The sequence below is a fragment of the Alligator mississippiensis genome, chromosome 8 (assembly GCF_030867095.1).
Source record: "Alligator mississippiensis isolate rAllMis1 chromosome 8, rAllMis1, whole genome shotgun sequence".
NCBI classification, from domain to species: Eukaryota; Metazoa; Chordata; order Crocodylia; family Alligatoridae; genus Alligator; species Alligator mississippiensis.
The window spans coordinates 57623920-57646574 of NC_081831.1; the positions used below are offsets into that span (position 1 = coordinate 57623920).

At 43.4% G+C, this 22655-nt stretch overlaps 1 long non-coding RNA gene across 9 annotated transcripts in view; it reads left to right on the plus strand.

Annotated features, from left to right (window-relative positions):
• The window catches only part of LOC109283272 (uncharacterized), a 187668-nt gene that overhangs the window by 156750 nt on the left and 8263 nt on the right, over window positions 1-22655 (plus strand). For 5 of the 9 annotated variants that reach the window (XR_009463966.1, XR_009463958.1, XR_009463967.1 and 2 more), the window contains 2 exons: window positions 1072-1185; window positions 8485-10826. This is a non-coding gene — a long non-coding RNA (uncharacterized LOC109283272). Of the gene's footprint in view, window positions 1-1071; window positions 1186-8484; window positions 10827-22655 lie in introns of those variants that run through there. The other 4 variants (XR_009463960.1, XR_009463962.1, XR_009463965.1 and 1 more) reach the window with 4 other exon arrangements.

The window sequence follows — 22655 nt, forward strand, 5'->3', positions numbered from 1 at the left end:
GCACCAGGCAAGGGGGGGGGGCATCCCTGCTGTCCCCCACTGCCTTGTGCTGTGCAGGGGGGCTCTGCCACAAGTGCCCAGGGGCCCCAATCACCACTGCTGCAGCCGGTGAGTGCAGGGGCAGGGGGGGTTGTTTTTGTTTTTTTGTAAAGTGCTGGGACTAGGCCGGGGCTGGGCAGGGGATGGGGCTGGGCTGGGCAGGGCAGCTGTGGGAGCTTTTCCAGTGGCTCCCCCTGCCCAGGGAGAGGCAGACACAGCTGGAGGAGCCATGGGAGAATGTGCAGCCACCAAAATGTGCCTGCCTCTCCCCAGCTGATCTGCATCTCCAAATCAGTGCTGAATTTCTGATTGTGATTTGCCCAAATTAGATGGGGCCAAATCTGAATCTGAATCAAATACTTCCCTATTCACACAAGCCTACTGGATACTGTGCAAACATAGAACAAAATGGCTGATCCCTGCCTCAAGTTGCTTACAAGCAAATGGACCCTGGTGGTATTTCTATGGGTAGCTGTTCCAGTACTATCAGAAACATTTCTTAAAAATGGCTGTAGTACAGTGATTTAAAGTTTTTCAATGTTTGACTTGAAGCATAATAACAGGGGCCTGGGAATGGGTACTCTGGAATTCTGTTAAACCAGGCCCCAAAATTATTAGTTTTGTCTGTAAAAAAGCTTAGACTCTAACACTTTACAGAATGTAGAGCCTCTAAGGATGTCCACCAAAACTGAATTTACCCTTCCATGTCTTTATGAATATGAATAGCCCAATGTGAGAAGAAAGTTCAATCAAGACAGTAAAATGAATTTTAGTAATCTTGATGATTATTATTTAAATGAGAAAAGCCTATGCTGACCATTTTAAAAATGCCTGTCTTTACAAACCTAATCATGACTTAGACAAAATCTCACTAGATCTATGAGTGCATTTAATAATATTAAGTTCAGTAAGTTCCTTGGGAGAATGATCAGAATCAGTGTGAAAGGCTGGCCTTCTAGTATCTTACTATCATAATAGGTTCACAGATGTTGATGAAAAAATGGCTTGTGCACTTGGTTTTTATTTAAGCAGACTATTTACAACAACCACCATAACTTTGAACAAGTCCTATTGAGAGAGTGACTGTCACTTTAAATCTTGGAGACATCCCATATGGCAGGCAAGACCATTGGCAACAAGTAAAAGGTAAGCAAATATAATTGCTTTAGTAATCTATTGAGAATAAATATAGTGTTGGAGCTCTGGTGGGAATATGCCAGAAGCAAGATTTGTTTGGTGATATTTTTTATTGGACCAAATATATAATTGGGAGAGATGTTAGACAAGAGTTCAGACCACCTCAGTTCATAGAAGAAATGGAACAGAGGACATGGAAAGAGTAACAACCTGACTGATTCGGCAGAACCAAAACCTAAAATTCTATAGCATTATTAAAGAAATGTTAGGGACTGCCTTTTTAAACAGCAGATGCTAGACCCAGTTGTTTTGTATTTTGATTTAGGATTGCTATATATACAGACATGAACTGTTAGGGTTATCCCCACCTAGCTCTCCATAGATCTTGACTCCCTATACCTATGACTTATTTGTTATTAAATTAGCCAAGGTGCAGAAAATTTTCTTTATCTACAAAATGTGGAATTATTTAATATACAGTTGCTGGAGTTACAACAGAAAAACCTGAATTAATACAGTGATGATTTCAGTCTTCTATGTTCAAGCTGCTTGGACAGAAAGGGCAGTGGTAATGATATGTAAAGTCCTTCAGAAGCTCACCCACTTCTGTACCAATGACAGGCACTTGGAGGAGCGAATCAGGGAGAAGCTAGAAAACATTAAAGCATTTGGGAACAGCAGACCAGGTGCACTGAGAGAATGGAGACGTGACTAAGACAAGAAAGCAGAGCGAAGGGGGAAGGAACATTAGGTCAGTGTAGATCAGTAAATTGTGGGCACGTCCACACAAGATGCTTTACTGCACAGTAGAGCTAATTACTGTACAGTAAGTGTCAGCATTTACATGTGTAGATGCTCAGTGCACAGTAATTGGCTCTAATTGTGAGTAAATTTGCTACCTGCAAATGCAAGTGGCAACTTTACTTGAGATTACTTACTGTGTGATAGTGCATATGCAGATGCCTGACCAGGACCACACTCTGGCCACTCTTATTGTAAAAAAATTCTTCCTAATGTCTAACCTAAATCTACTCTCCACTAGTTTGCACCCATTATTCCTAGTTACTCCCTGGGGTGCTCTGGTAAACAGTGCATCCCCAATTCCCTGTTGTCCTCCCCTGATAAATTTATAGGCTGCTACAAGGTCACCCCTCAGCTGTCTTTTGTATACGCTGAAGAGATCCAGATCTCTCAACCTCTCCTTGTAGGGTCTTTCATGGAGACCACTAATTATGCGAGTGGCCCTCCTCTGAACTCTCTCCAGATCCTCCATGTCCCTCTTGAAGTGCGGTGCCCAAAACTGGACACAGTACTCCAACTGCAGCCTGACTAGTGCTGCATAGAGGGGGAGCATCATCTCCCTCAAATTGTTGGTCATGCATCTGCTAAAACATGACAAGGTGTGATTGGCTTTGTTGGTGGCCTCGTTACACTGCCAGCTCATGTTCATCTTGGAGTCAACTATGACTCCAAGATCTCTCTCAGCCTTTGAGCTGCTGAGGAGGACATCCCCCAACCTATAGGTGTGCTGGGGAATTCCTCCTTCCTAGGTGGAGTACCTTACATTTATCTTTGTTGAATTGCATCCTGTTTCATTCCACCCATTGATCTAACCTGTCCAGGTCAGCCTGTAACCGCTCCCTATCCTCTGGTGTATTAACTTTGCCCCATAATTTGGTATCATCTGTGAACTTGGAGAGGGTGCTCACCACACCCTAGTCCAAATCTCTGATGAAGATATTAAATAACACCAGCCCAAGGACTGAACCCTGTGGGACCCCACTGCCCACCTCCTTCCAGGTTCAGAATGACCCATCAACCACCCCTCTCTGGGTGCGGTCCCTAAGCCAGTTAGCCACCCACCTGACTGTAGGCATCCACTCCACAGCCCGTTAGCTTCCCTATGAGAATAGGATGCGAAACTGTGTCAAAGGTCTTCCTAAAATCCAGGTAGATGACATCGGCCTCTACTCCTGCGTCAAGGCAGTGTGTGACCTGGTCATAAAAGGCTATAAGGTTTGTCAGGCAAGATCTACCTGTAACAAACCCATGCTGGTTTCCTTTCAGCATCGTTTCCCTTGCTGGGCTTTCACAAATACGCTCCTTGATGATTTTTCTAGTATTTTTCCAGGGATAGAGGTAAGACTGACTGGCCTAAAGTTACCTGGCTCTTCCCTTCTCCCCTTCTTAAAAATGCGCACCATGTTGGCCTTTTTCCAGTCCTCAGGGACCTGTCCAGAGCACCATGAGAGCTCAAACAGCCATGCCAGCAGCTCAGCAATGACACTGGCCAATGCCTTCAGCACCCATGGATGGAGGTCATCTGGGCTGGCTGACTTGTACCCATCCAGCCCTTCCAAGTGCTCTTTAACTAAGTCAGCACTAACCTTTGGTGGTCTGGTGCCTTTAGGACACCTGTCTATGCTCAAGGTAGGGGGATTGTCTTGGTCAGTATTAAGGAATACTGAAGTGAAGAACTCATTGAAGAGCTCTGCCTTTTTGTCTGCGTCAAGCACCAACTGACCTGATTTGTCCTGCAGGGGCCTTATGCTACTCTGCGCCTTCTTTTTGCTCACTATGTATCTGTAGAAGGACTTTTTATTGTCCTTGATTGTTGTAGCCAGCCTAAGCTCCAGTCCTGCCTTGGCCTGCCTAACTGACTCCCTTCAATAGCATGCCAGGGTGGTGTATGCCTCCTTGGTGGCTGCCCCCTGCTTCCACTGCCTATACACCTCTTTCTTTGCCCCCAGTCTTTCCTGAAGCTCCCTGTTCAGCCAAGGGGGCTTTTTTTTATCACCTTAGCCCCTTTCTTGCATAAGGGGATAGACTCCTTTTGTGCCCCAAGGATCACTCCTTGAGAAACTTCCAACCCTCTTGGACCCCCATTAGCTCTTGAGTTCAGCCACCTCACTAACTAGGTTCCTAAGTTTACTAAAGTTGGCCTTTCTGAAGTCCAAAATGTTAGCATCACTGGATATTTTTCTCACCTTTCACTGGATAGTGAACTCTACCAAGTGGTGGTCACTATCACCCAGGTTACTGTGTACCCACAGGTCTCCCATGAGATCATCCCCTGTTGCTAAGACTAGGTTTAGAAAGGCCCTGGTGGACACCATCTGGGTCAGGTGGAGGGTCCTGCATACAGTGTAAGAACCTCCTTGAGTGGCTTGTTTTGGCCGCCTGTTCCTCCCAGCTGATGTCTGGGTAATTTAGGTTCCCCGTGACCACTGCCTCCCTCACCTGTATGGCATCTGAAAGCTGCTTGGAGAATACCTCAGCTAGCTTGTCATCCTGGTGAGGAGGTCTGCAGTAGACCCCTACTACTAAGTCCTTTTCCCCTGGCCCCCCTGGATCCTGACCTACAATGCCTCGGTAGTCCCCTCCTCCACTCCTGCCTTCATGACAGAAGATGTGTACTGCTCCTTAACATAGAGAGGAACACCCCTGCCTTTTCTCCCCACTCTGTTACATCTATACAACCTGTTCCTCTCAATGCCTACCACCCAGTCGTGCGTAGAATCCCACCATATTTCAGTTAAGCTGACTAGGTCATCCTGTGTGCTAGCAAGCAGGAGTGTGAGTTCCTCCTGCTTGTTCCCCACACTCCTGGCATTTGTGTAAAGACATTTTAGCCCCCCAGAGGGTGCTGTTGGTGTCCCTTTGCCTTGATGGCATGTGTTACCCTTAGTGCTTACCTGGTTAGGTCCAGTGCCTTGTTTGTGGCTTTCCAACTCTTGAGTTCTGATCAACCACCTGTTTCCCACTCCCTGTTGAACCTATTTTAAAGCTCTTTGGAGGAGATCAGCCAACCTGCAGGAGAAAAGATGCTTACCTCTAGGAGAGAGATGAAGATTGTCCCATCCTAGGAAGCCTTCTCCCTGGAAGTGCTGGTTATGGTTGCAGAATCTGAATCCCTCCTGAAGACACCATCTCTGGAGCCGCCGGTTGACTTCCCTGATGTGGGCATCATGGCGCTTTCGGCTGCTGCCAACTGGAAGGATGGAGGAGAATACCACCTGTGCCCCTGACTTTCTGAGGCTGACCCCCAGCTTGTGGAAGTCCTTCATGATGCAGTCTGGACTACTCCCAGCTGCATCATTAGTGCCCACATGGACAAGGACCATGAGGTAGTATTCGGAGGGCTTGATGAGTTTAGGAATCCTTGCAGTGATGTCACTGATATTAGCTCCAGGCATGCAGGAGACCTCTCTCATTATGGTATCTGGTCAGCAGATCGGCCCTTCCATGCCTCTCAGGATTGAGTCACCCACCACAATAACTCAGTGTTTCTTCTTCTGCCTGGGCAGTGGTCCCCCACTCTGCCCGGCAGTGGCTGCAGGGATCACCTCCTCTGTATCCTCCTCTGCTGGAGAATGTTCCTCTGCTGCCTCCTCTACTGGAGAATGTTCCTCCTCTGTCTCCTCCACCAAGGCTGCCAGGGCCCCATACCTCTTCACCAGATGCACTGGGGAAGGAGATGCCAGGTTCTGTCGCCCGGGTCCAGAGGTGACAGTCGTCCACTCCCCTGCTGCAGATTCCTCTTGTAGGGTTTCACCTGTAGGCTTCTGGAGCTGTAAGGAATGGAAGTACCTGTCAATCACAGCCTCATCCTCCCTGATCCCCCTCAGCCTACTCACCACCTCCTGGAGTTCCCTCACCTGCTCCTCCAGGGTTCTGTCACTGAAGCCAGGACAGAAACAATATTTCCCTCCACCTGGCAGCAGGGACCTCCCAGTCCCCACTCCACGATCATGGGGCTGGGTGCTGAGTGCTGGGAGATCCTTATCTACCAGCCCCGAGCCCCACAGTTGGGGGGTTGAGGCTAGGAGGTATCTCTCAGTGTCAGCCCCATGACTGTGCAGCCAGTTATGGGAGATTCTTATTTTCTCCCAGACATTTTCCCTGCCTGGGCTCTGGTGGTGGAGCTTGTCCTAGCAGCAGGCAGATCCCAGGGGCAGGGAGCAATGTCTCAGCCCCCACCAGGAGACAGCTGTCTTCTGGCCTCTGGGGGAGCATAGAGCTCACCCTGGCTGCTGTAGGGGCTCATTGCAGGGCCATAGGGAGCAGGAGCAGTGTGCTGCTAGGAGCAGCAAATCCTCTCCTGCGTCCCTGTACGTGTAGATACATGCCTGGGACAGTTTACTCTTGAGTAGTTTACTCAAGAGTAAACTGCTTCCAGATTATTTGAACATGTAGATGTGCCCCGTGACATCCAGGAAAAACAGTGGTAGGTTTCCACAGCTGCATAATACACTACATAAACTATTGTTTGAAATTGCAGATCATGTGGCTAGCATGCAAGTTATACAACATTAAGGCTGGTTGCAGATGTTTTAAAAAAAAGTGGCACTTTAAATTTAGCACCTTCTGCACTAAGCCCAGCTCATGCCCAGAAGAGGCAGCATGTTAGTTGGACCTGGCTCGCCCAATATCTGTATAGATTGGGTGCTTTAGTGGGGCTTTTTGGCACTTTTATCTAATAGATGATTGAATCAGCTTTAGATAAAAATGCCAAAAAGCCCTGCTGAAGCACTTGAACTATACAGATTTTGTGGAGCTGGGTCAAATTAACACACTGCTTTTTCCAGTGAAGTATGTGTTTGGGGTTTTATTTTTTTTTAATGTCTGCAAGCATTAATTTTTAGTTCTCCTGTATTGCAGCACTTAAGCATTGGCAATATTGACCTTGAAGATTTTTTACTCCTTCAGATTTTTAAAAGCAGAATCTCTTAGAGCTTTGAAACAGGCTTGATGGAAAAGCACCTCTTCAAATTCTAGACTCAAAGATCAATGCACAAAATGGGGGTTTCATGAGTTAGCCAATTTACCCACGACTAGGCTAGTTGAGTATTAAAAGCTACACATTTCCACAGCTTTTAAAGCACCGAGGTCTAGAAATATGAACCTTTGCACAAAGAAACAGCTCTTAATTAGGAATAGATTTAAATACAACGTTTACATTCACATCGTTTCACATGTTAAGAAAGGAGTCAGACTTCAACCTTGTTTTCCCCCATAATGTGTGATGGTTATCAAGATACAGCAGCTCTGCTATGAGGCCTACAGTGAAACTGCAATGTTATACGTGTTGGAAAGTGCAATTAATCTTTAAACCATTCCAGTACTACATACTGTAGGCAGTGCACAGTTTAGAGTCTTCATAAAGGAGCAACAGTTTCTGCAGAGAGAACTCCATAGCAAAGAATTGAAAATAGTTCTGTTTATAGTCGACCTCAAAGATTTTGCTGTCAGAGTGCTGTCATTGCAATGTATTTTCTATGGGTTTTAGAGCTTAATGCTAAAATATTTTAGTCTCAGGATAGTTATAGCTAGTTCAGAATAGTATGTAGAAAATTAGACCTGAAGTTTATGGACTGTGATCCAGGAGAAAAGCCTGGAATTGTGGATTCATTCAATATAGTAACTTGAACAAATGGGTTGCCCCATCAACTCCACAGGTGGGTGTTCTCATGTATGTTAGTCATGGAAAGTCACAGACTTCACCAAACTTTAATTTGGTTTGGCTTTGCATAAACGTTATGTTCTGTTGCAAATCAATCTTGATTTTATGTTAGAATCGAATTCTCTAGCTCTGCTCATATTAAACCTCTCTGTTGAATATTGGACCATTGCCAAGACTGACCACTGAGCTAACAAGATGGTTTTTAATTCCAACCTGATGCTTTCATTCTTCTGCTGGCTTGTTTCACCACACAAGGCACGGATTTTGTACTGAGGATACTGAAATTCAGATCCTTATTGACATTTCTGTAGATTCGTCTCGTGATGTGATGAGCCATAGCTACTGTTGCTCAAAGGTCTCTCTCTCTTTCCCTTCAAGAAAGTTACACAGTACTTTGCAAACAACAAAACCATGAATTTGCTGTATCTACTTCTTTTTCCTATAAAGTGTAACAGTTGTTTTACTATGATAACATAACACACAATATCTAGAAGTCTTAATTTGGGAAAAGGTAATTACAAAGGTTTTTATTTGTTTGTTTGTTTTCACATAATATTGAGATTGCTGGGCAGAATAAAAAAACCCAAGGGAAGGCATATTTTTTTGCCAGAGCCAGCAATTTGAATATTGGCTGGTTGTACAGCAACTTTTCTTAAGAGAGGGCTTCAGAATGTAATCAATTAAAGAAGGGATCTGATTTACTTCGTAATTGTTTTTCTGTCTATATGAATGATGCAAAGGTATATTGGAAGAATTTACTCCACTATTCTATGTCTTTTCTAAAATAACAGGCTTACCAGTTGATTTATGGGTTTTTTGTTTTGTTTTTGTTGTTCTGTCTGTAGGTGAGAAAAAGGTTAATTTGCTTGAGAAATCATGTCTATGCCTGAGAAGGTCAACTTGCTCCATCATGTGTTCTGTAGTCTGAAGCTGACCTGAACCCAAACAACTCAGTTTAATGAAAAAAAAAGTCCTCTTTTTTTCTTTCTTTTTTCATTATATTTCCTCTAGTATCAAGTTTCTTTCACACCTTCACAGTAAAGGTATGTGTGACCTATTTTGGTTAGTCTAATATATCATCACCCTGTTGTTCAGCATCAGGGTCTGATCCTGTTTCCACTTAATTTTTTATAGCTATTGTTGCATTCTAAAAGTACAAACTTCATCCTAAATTGTGCTAAGTTCTTGTCTTCTCAATCACTTTAGCTGACCAAGGACCAGATCAACACTGGATATAACTCAGAGGAGTTTAAATGCTGTCGTTATTTGCAATGGGTAAAACTGCCCAAAGATCAGCTGAGTAAATGGATGCTTCAAGTGTACCGTACCTGCTCTTGACATGCCCCTCTCAGTGATGTTGAGCACTTGCAACTAACAATGTAGTCCAAGTGAGTAGTAATCCTGAAGAGGAAATAAGCACCTCTCAAGTTGCCTCTCCTTGTAAATTGACAGTGTTATAAACAATACACAAGCAAATAGACAAATATGTGGGACAAAAAAGAAATGGAGCATTCCAAGTTGCAAATCAATAGCAAAATACTTTAGATGTCTACAGTCTAGATTTTGAGGTAGGAACAATGCAATGAATGTGAATCCTAGTGACTTAATGGTAAAAAACTTATTAGCCTTGCCCTGTAGCTTCAATGGGATGGTTTCTATGGGTAAAACCAGGAGGATTTAGCCAAAGATTACTTTGAAATACCAGTGAAGTTATCAGGGCAGTAAGAGCACTCTCAGATACTATCTAAGATAGTATCAAAGATTAAAAATCCCTTTCCAAACAAATATTTTTATATTAAATGTAACAGAAGCTGTTTGAATGCCTGTTAATCCTGCACCTATCATCATGGTCTTTGAACATTTAGACCAGTGGTTTTCAACCTTTTTTCATTTGCAGCCCCCTAAAATTTTTTTAATGGAGGTGCAGACCCATTTGAATGTTAAGTGTGGGTATTCACATACTTTTGAATAATCATAATAATATTTTGTTGACCCCTTTGACGTAGTCTGTGGACTGCAAGGGTCCACAGACCAGAACTTGAAAACTACTGACTTGAGAAAATGAGACTTTTGACTTTGTTCCCCAATATATTTGTCTGTTTTTCTTTTTCTCCTCCTCTCCTGCTCTGTTCTTTTTATCTTATCTAATCAAACTAAATTCTTGTACCATTATCATCATGGGATATCTGAGCAACCCTGTATTTAATTTTATTCCCAGGTATGAGAATAAGGGCTATTATTGGAATGCTATAGAATGCTACTGCAGATACTAATTAAATATTGTATCTATGTTCTTGTTTAATTATATTTTCCAGTTTTATGTTTGAGCTTGAAAACAACATTACCTGGGCTTGCTATATATATATTCTACCCACACTCATTGTATTAGATTATGAAACCAATGTTTTATAGCATGAATGTTTTACTCCTTTTTCTTATTCTATACAATTGTCCTAAATTCATTAATTATATTATTGTGTTTGCAAAATTAAGTTTCAATCCTTCAGACCCTTATGCCTGTACTTAGCCAAATATTTCAAAGGAATTAGTAGGTTGCTGTGGCACAATTTTCATAAATAGGCTCCTCATAGAGGTTAGAAGGATCAGACCCACAGATTCTGTTTTATGAAGCAGACTTTTCTATACTTCACCTGAAGTATTGGTAACACTGGGGTTTATGAAATGTGAAATAGTGTCCGGACAACAATACGCAGTATAATCATATCAAGTCATCTATGAAGTGCCATTCATTCATATATATTAAAAAGTATGTTAAAGCAATTACAGTATGTGAAACTCTAATATTAAAACAAAATCTTCTAGTTCTTGACTTCCAATTCACATGGGCAGCCTTGTTCAAAACAAAGCTGAAGCACACAATGGGACTAAACATGTGCTTAAATACTTTGCTGAATCCAGACTAAAGTTATTCAGTGAAGAAGCGCTCATTTACTAGAGTGAACAAGAGCTGTATAGTAGTCCTGTGCAAAACGGCAAGTATTCAATTCAGATTTGGATTCAGCTGATTCGGAGGGACAGTAATTTGATTCGATGATTTGAATCACTGTCCCAACTTGGTTTGGCTGATTTGGATTCGAAGGTTTGGCACCTATTTGGAGATTTGAACATAGATTAAACAGGCAGCAGGCCTCGAGGATGCTGGACACAGCTGCCTCCAGCTGGGAAGTCTGGTGTGGTGGGCAGATGGGGGAGGGAAGGGGCATGGGGGAGCAGATCAATGACCCCACAGGAGAGAGGAATTGGGACTGGGGCTGAGACAAGCTGCCTAGCCACGGCAGAGGGGTGCGGGACTGGGGGAATGGGGCTCCTGCCACTGCATGCTGCCATGTGCTGCTGGTCCGGGAGGGCATGGGAGTGGGCGTGTGGCCCCAGAGCTTTGTGGGGCAGGCTGGTCCAGGCCCATATCCACTTGAAGCACAGCCCTGGCTCTGCCTGCCCTGTAGAGTACAGTGGAGCGGGGTCTATGTGAGGGCTGCAGCCACCCTAAAGTTCCCCATAGCTCCTGCTGCCAGCCCCTCCCTGATCTGAGTGCATGTGCCTGCCATCATGCCCTGCCACTGCTCACCCAGTCAAGGCAAAGCCACGGCTTGTCTGGGAGGCACGGGAAGGCTGGGTGAACAGTTGGAGGGCATAGCCCCTGTTCCCAGCACATTTTACCACCTGTCCAGAGCATAGCCCGGCCTAGCCTGCCCCACACAGTTCTGGGGCCAGACACCCACTCCATGCCTTCCCGGACCAACAGCGCACAGTGACATGCAGTGGCAGGAGCCCCACTCCCCCAGTCCCGTGCCCCTCTGTCCTGGCTGGGCAGCTTGTCCCAGCCCCAGTCCCAATCTCTTCCTCCCTGTGGGGTCATTGATCTATCCTACCCATGCCCCTTCCCTCCCCTCTCCACCCACCACAACAGACTTCCCAGCTGGAGGCAGCTGTGTCCAGCATCTTCGAGGGCTGCTTCCTCTTTAGTCTATGGCTGAATCTCCGGATCGGTGTTGAATCTTTTCTGAATTGATTTGGAGGCTTCCAGTTTGATTTAGAGCTTTTAATGGATCTTCCAATTCTATTTGGATTTGGCTGCCAAATCGGGCCAAATGTTCTCAGAATTGAATCAGCTACCAAGGCTTTGCAGAGCCCTACTGTATAGGTTTAAAAGTGTGTTTCAGAGAAACTAGTGGTTACTTTTACTGTACTAAGCAATTTATATATGCTGCTCCCATTAACATCAGTGAAATCACTGCACATTACTGCAACTCTGTGTATGCTAGTGTAGCAAAACCCGTTCTTCTTTTTCTTTTTTTTAATGCATTCCCTCCCCTTCCCCAACCATTTCTGACTTTTTCTCTCCTTCTCTATTACCTATACATAAGTATAAGTGAGCTAAGACATAGGATAAGCTTCAGCATTTTATTTTGGTAGCAAGTTGTATTTGTTTTGTTTTTTCTCCTTCTTTATATTGTATAATTATTATGTTTATATTGATTTTTACTGTTCTATATTACTGTTTTACTGATAGTATATGATTTAGGCCTACATATGTTAGCATAAGTCATGTCAAGTTTCCATTTTGTTTGTCAAGTCTCCATCCTGTCCCCATGCCCTGTTGTGCCACCTATGACTCATACTACCTCTCCTATGTAACTTGGTTCCTGAATGAATGAGGTGAATGAGGGTGCTTGAGAGACAATGGCAGTAGGTCTAAAAATAGCTCCTTCTGAATGGCCGAGCCATCAAAACCAATACCTGGACCAATGACCTAGCCATTGGAACCACCCTCAGCATTCAAGAAACAAAAGATGAGGCAACCCATCATTGTGCCAAGGCTGCACATGCTCTGTATGAACACCTGGAACCCTCTGGAACAGGACTGACATTGCCTAGACATGCCCTCCCCATAGGAGATCATAGGTAGTCTGCCCCATAAAAAGGGGTAGTGATGTCTGACTCCTTGGGATGCCCTCTCCATCTGGACCAGCACCATGCCCCACTACCTATCCACCCAGAGGCCCTGCCAGTGACCCCCCCCCCTCTGGACAACACCTGCTGGACAAAGACCCCTTTCCAGCCTTGATAGGTAGCTATCACCCCCACCCTCTCTTCAACCAAGGACTTGGACTCTTGTTTCTCTTCCCTACCTGGACTCCAACCCTTCCACTGAATCTCTTTCTCCTTCTGCCATTGTGAGTGCTTGTGTGTGTATGTGGGAACCAATAACTTCATGGGGCTGTGTAGTGTGTTGTCTGTTTAATAAACCTGTTATTTTGAAACCCCAAGTTGGGTTTTTGTCTGTTTTCTGACTGTTTCCTCCTTGCCACCACTTATCTGCCCCCCAAACTCCCAACTGTCTGCCTCAGTTTCGAGCCCCAAGCTCCCAGCTTTCTGCTTCAGTTTCCAGCCTCAAACTCCCAGCATTCTGCTTCAGTTTCCAGCCCCAAGGTTTCTGCCTCAATTTCTTTCCTGGCTGTCTCCTCCTTGCCACCAGGCTTTTTCCCTTGCACCAGTGACCTCAAGTAACCCTGGGGCCACTTGACCATAAGTAACCCCAAGCCTCAGTTCCTCAGCCCGTCTTCTCTCTAGTCTACTGGTTCTAATCCCAGTTCCAGCAACTTTCACTCCTTACACTTTCTCTCTCACCTTAATCTTCCCTCAGGGATCCCAAGTACCCCAAACACTCACATACATACTGTACTGTCCAAGTTAGGAGCTCGCCTGTATGTATGTGTAGGTGGGTGGTATGTGTATGAACTTGTGAATATACACACATATATATATATATATATATGTCATCATGTGTGTGATATACGAATTAGTGATCTGTGTGTGGGTATTGACAACTGATTGTTGTCCAATTTTTGGTGTGTAGTGTATGTGCTTGAATTGGTGATAGTTATGCATGTACCTAGGCTGGTTTGTATGTGTAATGTGCCTGAGTTGGTAGTGTGTGTGTGTTTGTGTGTGTTTGTGTGTGTGTGTGTATGCACCTAATTGATTTGTGTGTTTGTATATGTCCAATTATGTCACACCCTCCTGTCTAACAGTGCAATATTGAGATCCTGAGAGTTGGCCTGACCCCAGAGGACAACACTAGCAAGGATACCTGGAGTTGCCAAAGTAGGTTACTAATGCCCTATTGTAGCTCAGCATTATGTTCAGTTTGGCAGCAAGTAAACATTTTTGTCTGCACTGCATTATGGGAACTGGCAATGCTACTTATTACCCTCAGGGATAGAAAGGCACTTCTAGAGAACAGAGGGCCAGACCATTTTCTAGCTTATTAGATGCCTTAGCATAATCCTATTCCACCCTGCTGGAGTCCTTGAAATCCCTTAATGCACCTGCTTTAGTAAGAGATTGTCCCTTTACCATAAGACTGAGTCACAAAAAAAACAGGAGGAGGAACAGGACCCATCCAATTTTGTACCAACAGTTTTTCAGGGATGGGAACAGGATGAAATAGGATCACATTTAGGCATCTAAATCCACTTAGGTCCCTAATAAATGGAATAGGATCTGTCCCTTAGGGGATCTATACAGCATAATTCAGTGTCACTGAAAGAGATTGAAACTAGCTGTGAATGATCTCACTTGATTACTGGAAAAAATATAGCTTCACATTGCCATATAGACATACATTTACTATTAAGCTTCAGCAGGGAGAAGGGTTAGAGGATTGGTCCCTGGTTTGGCTTTCCTTGAAGCCTGAGGTCCAGCTCTACAAAATAACTCAGGCTTTCTGCTGTCATACTGAAGCTATGCTTGGAAATAAAAGGGGTTAATGAAAACCATAGTGTGGAAACAATGTTTCATTTTGTGCCTTGGTTTATGTCTTATTGTAGGTCTGGCTTACTGCTTCTGACTCTTTTATACGATTATCTGCCCTTGCAACAATAAAATACATCTTTCACCAAACACTTGCTTTGTCACTGCTTATTTGTTTTGCTGCTCATATCTTCCAATAGCATGGTTTGAAATGAAAGCATTATTCACGAACCTGTAACCTCCAGAAAAATGATGGCAATATCTGGAGAGAGTAAAAAGGGATTTTCTATGGCTTTTTGACAGGCATAACTTAATGAATCCAATACCAATCCCAGTTCCACCTAAACCAGTTAGAATGCCATTAAAATCAATAGTTTTATGAGCTGCACTGTAGTCAATGTACTCATTCATATCTTTACCAGATGATACTGTACATTTGTAATTTACTTAATTTTATTATCTTAAAAATAGTAAACAGGTATTACTTTTTCCAGTAGTGAAGAAGAGTTTCCTTATTTATATTATAGATCATTTAATAAATACCAGCAATAATTATAATCCAAAGTTGTCCATTAATACTGGTTCAAAAATAAGTATCCTCTTATAGAGGATTCAAGTTAACACCTGGATTTCTTTTAAAGAGCTGTGTAGTGGAGGTAAGGAAGGATGTAATAACAGACTTAATTTTAAGAGGAATAACTAGAACACTATATTATATACATCAAATGCTAATTAGACACACAATTGGGATAATAAAAAGGTTACATGCAGGATATACTAGAAACCACTCCTAAATTATGGTTATCTGGCCATTACAACTTTTGCTTTCTGTTGGGTGCACCCAGGGAAAGCATCTGCCTCTTCCAAAAGGTGTAGTTAAAATACTACTCAGGAAATGTAGTTGACTTCTTGAGGAAACCATCTGGTTTATGCTGGTATGTAAGCATTTAGAGCCCAATCCCATGGTTCTTTCTTGTGTTGTTAAAATGAATATATGCAAATGCTTTATGTAGCATTAACCTAGCAGTAATTGCCACTATGTGGAAACAGTTGGTTCAGGTTCTTTAAAAAAAGATCTTACAGAATTTATTAGCATAGTCACTTTAGAAGTTTTGTTTGTCCTTCAGTTTAAGTATGTCATCAAAGCTCATATTGGGTTTCAGTACTAATGTCTCAAGTTCCATTTTTCCCCACAAGTCCTTGCTTCACCAAAAACACTTAAAGTATGCATGAAATATTACTCTGCACCCTATATATACAGTTTCAGGGTGCAGGTTGGATATAGCTTGTTTGTCCAGTAAATTCACCTAGCTCTTGTCTCAAGACTAGTTGAGATACTGTGGAATTTAAACTTCAATTAATGTAAATAAATAAATAAGAATAAATAAAAGCAGTTAGTAAAGAGCATCTCTCAAATTTGATCTGATATGCTGAAGCTTTGCCACACAGAGCCTGTCTAAAAACAATTGCTATATGAGTTGCTCATTTCACTGGGATGATAAGTTATTGATAACTACATCTCAAATTAGGAAAATATAAATGTCATTGTTGCTAGGTATTAGGGTGCTGACAACCCAGCTACAGTCCTTCTTTAGTGGTGCTGGGTATAGGAGTAACATTAGGGTATGGGACTTCCAGGGTGGGTGAGGGTGGCCATTTTCAGTGTCTATGCAGTACTACAGGAGAGCACTCTCTGTGGTGGGGACAGGCAGTTGTAGGAAAAGGTTTGCTGAGACCAGGGTGCAGGCTTGAGGAGGGAAAGACTTTTTTAGATCAGTAAAAGTTAAGATTCTCACTTTACCCAGGAATTTCAGGTGCCTTCTGAGAGCCCTCAGAGAACAGCTGGAACCCATAAGGAAAACAGGAGCTTAACTGGAAGTGAGAGAGAGAGAAGTAATTCCTTCTGCACACACTATGGCTGACCTCGGTGGCAAAAACTAGTTTCCTCCAACCTAAGTCTGGGGCTATTTTGATTTGATTATGAAGACTTGTGGTATAGGGGCTTAGGTTTAGGTTCCAGATAAAACTAATGTGCTTGGCAGCGAGAGTGAGAGGACTTGAAGACAGAATTTATGCTTGACTGCAGAAAAGCACCCTCCTCCAATGCCCTCATTTCCTACAGCCATGTTTTAGCAACCACCACAGTATGTCACAGCAGGGCCTACAAACATAGTTCCTTTCCAACCTCTTCACTTCCTGTTGAGTACAGTGTGTCATTTTATAGCGTGTCTATTTATACTCTCAAATGAGGAGATTTGAGAAATGGATTGAGAGAACAGTGGGTTGACAGTGAGACAAGGGGTGGTTCCAGAATCCTGAGAAGAGTTGAAAGTGGTTCAAAGAGGTGACAAGGAGGAGATAAAAAATGAGTGAAGGATTCTGCAAAGAGAAATGGTGGAGACAACCCACTGTGCTTCCATGGTAGCAGTGCTGCTGCTCTCTGCATTGCTTCACATTCATATTGGCTTATTGCAATCTTGTGAAAATTTTATGATGACTCTTATTTGCTGCCTTGACCCAAAGGTGCTGATTGCCACTGAGCACTGATGAACCTTCAGGAGGCACTGTGCAGAATGCACTGCAGGTGGTTCTGCTGCTCTTTTCCTCCTGCTGCAGGAGGGTGATGAGTCATGAAGAGGGAGGCATTATGGTTGTTGGGCAGACTAGACCTTGTGGTGTTTGGAAATCAATCAGAGTGAAGGAGTCTGACAGAGCTCTGCATAGGTGCCAACTTTTATTTTTGATATGGGGGGACCTAAGACAATGGACATGTGGAAAGTTTTATGCATGTCAGTTGACAGCCCTCTTCTTGAGGGGGGCCTGGGCCCTTGGGCCTTTATGTACTCTGCACCTCTGGAACTCTGGCTTGTTTATTAGGACTGTACAAAATGTCACCGGCCGCTTTGTTTCAACACTGTTTTGAGCAATTCTGAGGTCAAAACAGCAAAACTGGAATGAAACAAAGGCCGTTGAAATAGCCTTGAAACAAAATGAGGCTAGTTGAAATGTTTCAACTTTTGAAACATTTCGACCATAAGCTGGGGATGGGAAGTCAGTGCAGCTGGACTGACTTCCCATCCCCAGTGCTAGATCCCCATCCATGGTGCTAGATTGCATGGGGAGCAGGAGGCAGCCCAGCTGGGCTGCTTTCCCATCCCTCGTACTGGATCGTACCGGGGATGGTGAGGCAGCGCAGCTGAGCTACTTCCCCATCCCCAGTGCTAGATCCCCCACACTAGAATTCAGAGAGATAAAAGGGTCATCTGATTCAAATCGGATTTGGAGATTTGGCCACCGAATCAGGCTGAATCTCCGTTGAATCGAATCAGGAACTGAAGCTTTGCACAGTCTTAATGAATACATGAAGAAGCCTACTTCAGTCATACTGTTGTTGCATCTTTCCCATCCTCCCCACTTGTTGTGTGGGTTGGTGAAGAAATTCTCACTGTTTATACCCTATTCCCTCAAGACCTGGTGGGAACAGAAAAATGCCTCTGGTCCTGCTGATACCCTAACCAGAGATTCTGAATAGAGGTGTTCTTTGGGGAATATGTCATTTGGAGATTTTTTGGAGAGCTGTGTATGTTGGGACAGAACCAAATGGAAGGATTTTTGGGTGTGGGACTGACAGCAAGTTCTGTTATTCATGGGAGAGCTTGAGTGTAGGTTTATGCAAGTAATTACTAATTCAGAGAATTATTCAGAGGTATGTGTATATGTGAATGGGGGAGTGAATTAAAAATTGTTTTGCAGAATATTTCTGGAATTAATAAGGTGGACCTATGTACACTGGGTGGGGGAAGGAAGGGTGAAGCAAAATTGAAGGGTACTACAAAGCACGCTTAACTTAAATGTGCCTGGTTTAAACATATTATTTTTATGTTGGAATATGTGGACTATTATGTCAAACTAAAACACAAGGGAGCAATTCTCCCACTTAGTGTGTGTGTATTGTACAGTTTGTGTGGATCCCTTTGAAAGCATTATGTATATGTTGTTACATTTGCTTGGGGATTGAGGAGGGAACAGCAGAACTGCAGGCAGGGTACTGCTTTTGGAATAAACAAGCTTTATCATTCTATAAGCTTAACTCCTTAATCTTCTGAGATCTATACATGGTACCAGGAATGGGGTATGATGAAAAAAAATGCAGCATCTTGGAATTCCAGAGGAGTTAAAGCTGTCCATCCATGTAGCAGAAAACTGGAAGAAATTAAGTAGAGCTTCACCATATATATGGTGGCCAGTGGAGCTACAGAGAAGGAAGATTCATTCAAGGTAGCTATTTTTTAAAATTTAGCAGGCCCAGAAGCTCTGTCTCTTCATAATAGCCTACAACGGTCAGAAGCAGAACAAAAAAAGCTATGGCACAGTAATAGAAAGGTTTGAGGAATATTGTATACCCAAATAAAATGAAACCTTTGAATGGCATAATTTCCACGTGAAATAGCAGAAAGAATGTGAGACAATAGAGGAGTTTACCTGAGACTGCTGAGCCAGACATGCAACTTTGAAGACCTAAAAGAGTCCATGATCAGAGACCAAATGGTATTGGGTATAAGGGATACAAGCCTCAGGAAAAGGCTATTAAAGGATCCTGAGCTTAATTTGGAAAAGGAAGTTAGAATGTGCCAAATGGCTGAGATAACAAATGCCAGGCTGCAGAAGCTAGAGACAAAAACAGAAGAAGCTGAACTAGACAAGGTTACAAGACTGCAAAAACTTAAGGCAACACACAGTCAATACATAAAGGAGGCCCTCACTATGAAGCAGACAAGTGGAGGCCAAAGAGAATTGCTTGAAGAAACAATGGTCAGCTGCAGATATTGTTGGGGTTACCACAAACCCATACAATGCCTTGCATTTGGTAAGCACTGAAACAAATGCAAAAGACCCAATCACTTCGCAAGAGTTTGCAGAAGGGAGCAGAATGCAACAGTTAAGAAACAGCAGGTGCATGCACTATGCAGTGAGGAAAAGGAAGAATTCTTCATTAGCGCAATACAAGAAGTTTATTCTTCTGAGGATTGGACAATCGCCATGCACACCAATAGACTAATGGTAACTTTTAAATTGGGTCCAGGGGCACAGATCAATGTAATACCAGAATACACTATTTAAAAAATGAAAACTAAACCTGTGTGCTATGAGAATAAGAGAGAAAGATAAAGAGAACATAATGGAAACATGATTGCAACCAAGGGTATTTATGCACTGAATGTTAGATACAAGGGTAATATAGTAAAAATTCAGTGTGTAAGTCTCAGGAAAGCTAGTGCCAAATTTTGGGTTGTGAATGTGTAAAACTCTAGGTTTGATTAAAAGAATGTATGCCACTGAAGGATTATAAAGCAAGAACATAGAAGAAGAGTTTTATGATGTGTTTCAAGGCATAAGGAAACTGTCAACTGTGAGTACAAGATAGAACCAAATACTCCCACCATACATGCTCCAAGAAATGTTTGTCTTGTACTAAGGGAGAAACTGAAAAAGGAATTAGATAGATTAGTTAACATAGACATAATAGAAAAAAATAGAACAATCAACTGCTTGGGTTCATTTTCTGATCATAGAAAAAATGATGGACCCTTGAGATTGTGTCTGGATCCTAAGCAAATGAACAAGTACATCAAAAGGAAGCATTTCCCCATTCCTACCAGAGAAGAGGTTTTTGCCAACATGGCAGAAGATAAATATTTCTCTATTTTTGATGCCTCTTCTGGGTTTTGGCAAGTTCCCTTAGAAAAAAATAGCATTAGATTATACACCTTCAATAAACCCTTATAATGCCTCATGCAGCTCTCAGGGTCTGGATGCCATGTGTCGTGCTGCATACCAAGAGCCTAGCTGCTGGAGCCGTCCACCGTTCTCCGCTGATGGAAGTCTTCAGGGGCACTTCTGGGCTACTGCTTCACCCTGCTTTGCAGCTCTCCTCAGCTCTTCTAAGCCCTGCTCTTCTCTCTTCTCTCTCTCCTGGATGTGCTTCCCTCATGCTGGGCATGGAGCTCCTTTTATATGGTCCAGGGCTCCGCCCCTGAAATCTTCCAGACCTGAGTGTTGCAGTCTTCAATCAGGTCCACAGCAGGGGGAACTCCTCTCCCCCTCCTCTCAGGAAAGGAGCGTGACTGAACTCCTCTGGCTGCCTCCTGATTGGGGGATGAGCTCCACCAATCAAAACAGCACGATTTCAAGCCTGGGACTCAACTGAAGCTCCAAAAGGCAAGCCTGCTACATGCATAACAAAGATATGATACTTATCTCAGATGGATGAACATGGGACCAAAAAACACTAGTTTCCCATCAAGTATCTCCCAGATCCTATAAAGTAATTACACCAGAAGGACTGGTGTTAGAAGGAACAGATGACACTTGCAGCTTGTAAAGGGGAAAAAAGAAGCAGCATCACGAGATTCACCAAAGAAAACAGAGCTAACATCAAGAAACTACAGAGGAGATTGACTATGACAGAAGTAGAGACAACTGAACAAGGAGACCAAACGAGAACTGGACCAATAAAGACTGAGAATACAGAGAAACTGAGAAACCAACACAAAGACTAATAGAGACCTGTTAAAATATGCTTTAACTATGGGTTGAGCTAAACTGCCAATGTTAGTATTATATGGGGATATGTTACATGTAAAGGGGGAAGATGTGCGGATACCTTTAAGAGTGTTATGTATAAGCTGTTACATTTGCCTGGGGATTGAGGAGGTAACAGCAGAACTGCAGGAGGGATACTGCTCTTGAAATAAACAAGCTTTATTGTTCTATTACAGGGGTAAGCAACATTTTTTGGACAGAGTGCTGAAAAAATGCCAGTGTCTACCTTGTAAGGTGCCAGAGTGTGGGCACACCACAAAAACAAAACTGGGGCAGAGGGGGTACATGGCAGGATGCACTGCATATTTAATACTATTAATAATCCTTAATGTTGCTTTTTTTGTATTTTTTTACAGTAGATAGAGAGCTGGTGTCAGACAGGGAGCAGAGGCTGCCCCAGGGCTCTGCTGCTCAGGCTGCAGCTGGGGGCCCAGCAGCAATGGAGGTGGGGCCCAGGCAGCCTGCGCAGCTCTGCAGGATGGGGCGCAGCCACCCTGCCCACAAAGGGACACTGCCTGGCTGGGGCAGGATGCCAGGCTCAAGGGGCTCCTGCTTGGTTTCTGTGTGTGCCGGGTACAATCAGAGTGGAAGCTGCAGCCACAGGCTGTTCCCCATGTTGGCTACAAATGTCCAACTCGGGATCCTTAAAATTCTGTTTATTAGGTGGATTGAAACACTGTAATGAGTTAAATCATAAACCTTGGGGCTGGTCCTTCCACACACACATGCACATACACAGTAGCAAGCTACAAGAGTCAGGTATACCTATCCCACAGGCGATGGAGTCTGTCGTTGAGGCTTCTTTCAGCGTGGTGTTATCTTCCAGAAGGGAGTCGCCGGCTGGTCCTTCTGGCTGGACAGGTCGGGTGCTGGTCAAGTTGGAGATCAAGAGGGCAACGCTGAGGGTCACTTTTCACTGCTTTTTATCTGTCCTTGGCAGACTTTGGTGACTCCCCAGTTTTCAGGTTTGCCCAATCCAGGGGTCATTGACCCTTGTGGGACTTCCCCCTTCATGGCTACGGGATGGCATCTGTCAGCCCCAGGGGTCGTCCGCATGTACGTGCAGGTTTGGGAGTCCGTTGATGAATTTTGAATAGGGCTCTGGGAGCAATCAATTTGGAGATATTCAGCCCAAAAGTTGGTCCCCGGTGTTGATTAACTCAGGCCAGGGCTTCTAGTCCTTGATCAATGAGGTTTAGAGATTTCCCGGTTGTTACATTGTCTTCTATTGAGTTCTTCCATTAGTTGATCTGCAGTTTCCCAGGTGTTAATTACTGCCTGCTACCGTGTTACACATTCAATCACTGATTCACTGGCTCTTTCAGCGGCCAGCCTGATACAGGGAAGGGCAGTTTGATTCCTGCCCTTGTTAACATTGTTACAATGTATAGCTTACTTATGAAACTAAACACATTTAGTTGAAAGTTGAAAGGTGAGGAGTATAAAATATAAGCTACAAAAGTAATGCCATGGCACACAAATAGATAAAAATACCAAAATACAAGGGGAGATACAAAATGCACACACACAAATTTCAAAACACAATTCCTTATCTTAAAGTGAAAGAAAGAGAAAGGAAGAAAAGGTAGAAGAGGAAAAACATATCCAAGGAGGGGAGAGCAACTGCAGGCAAGAGGAA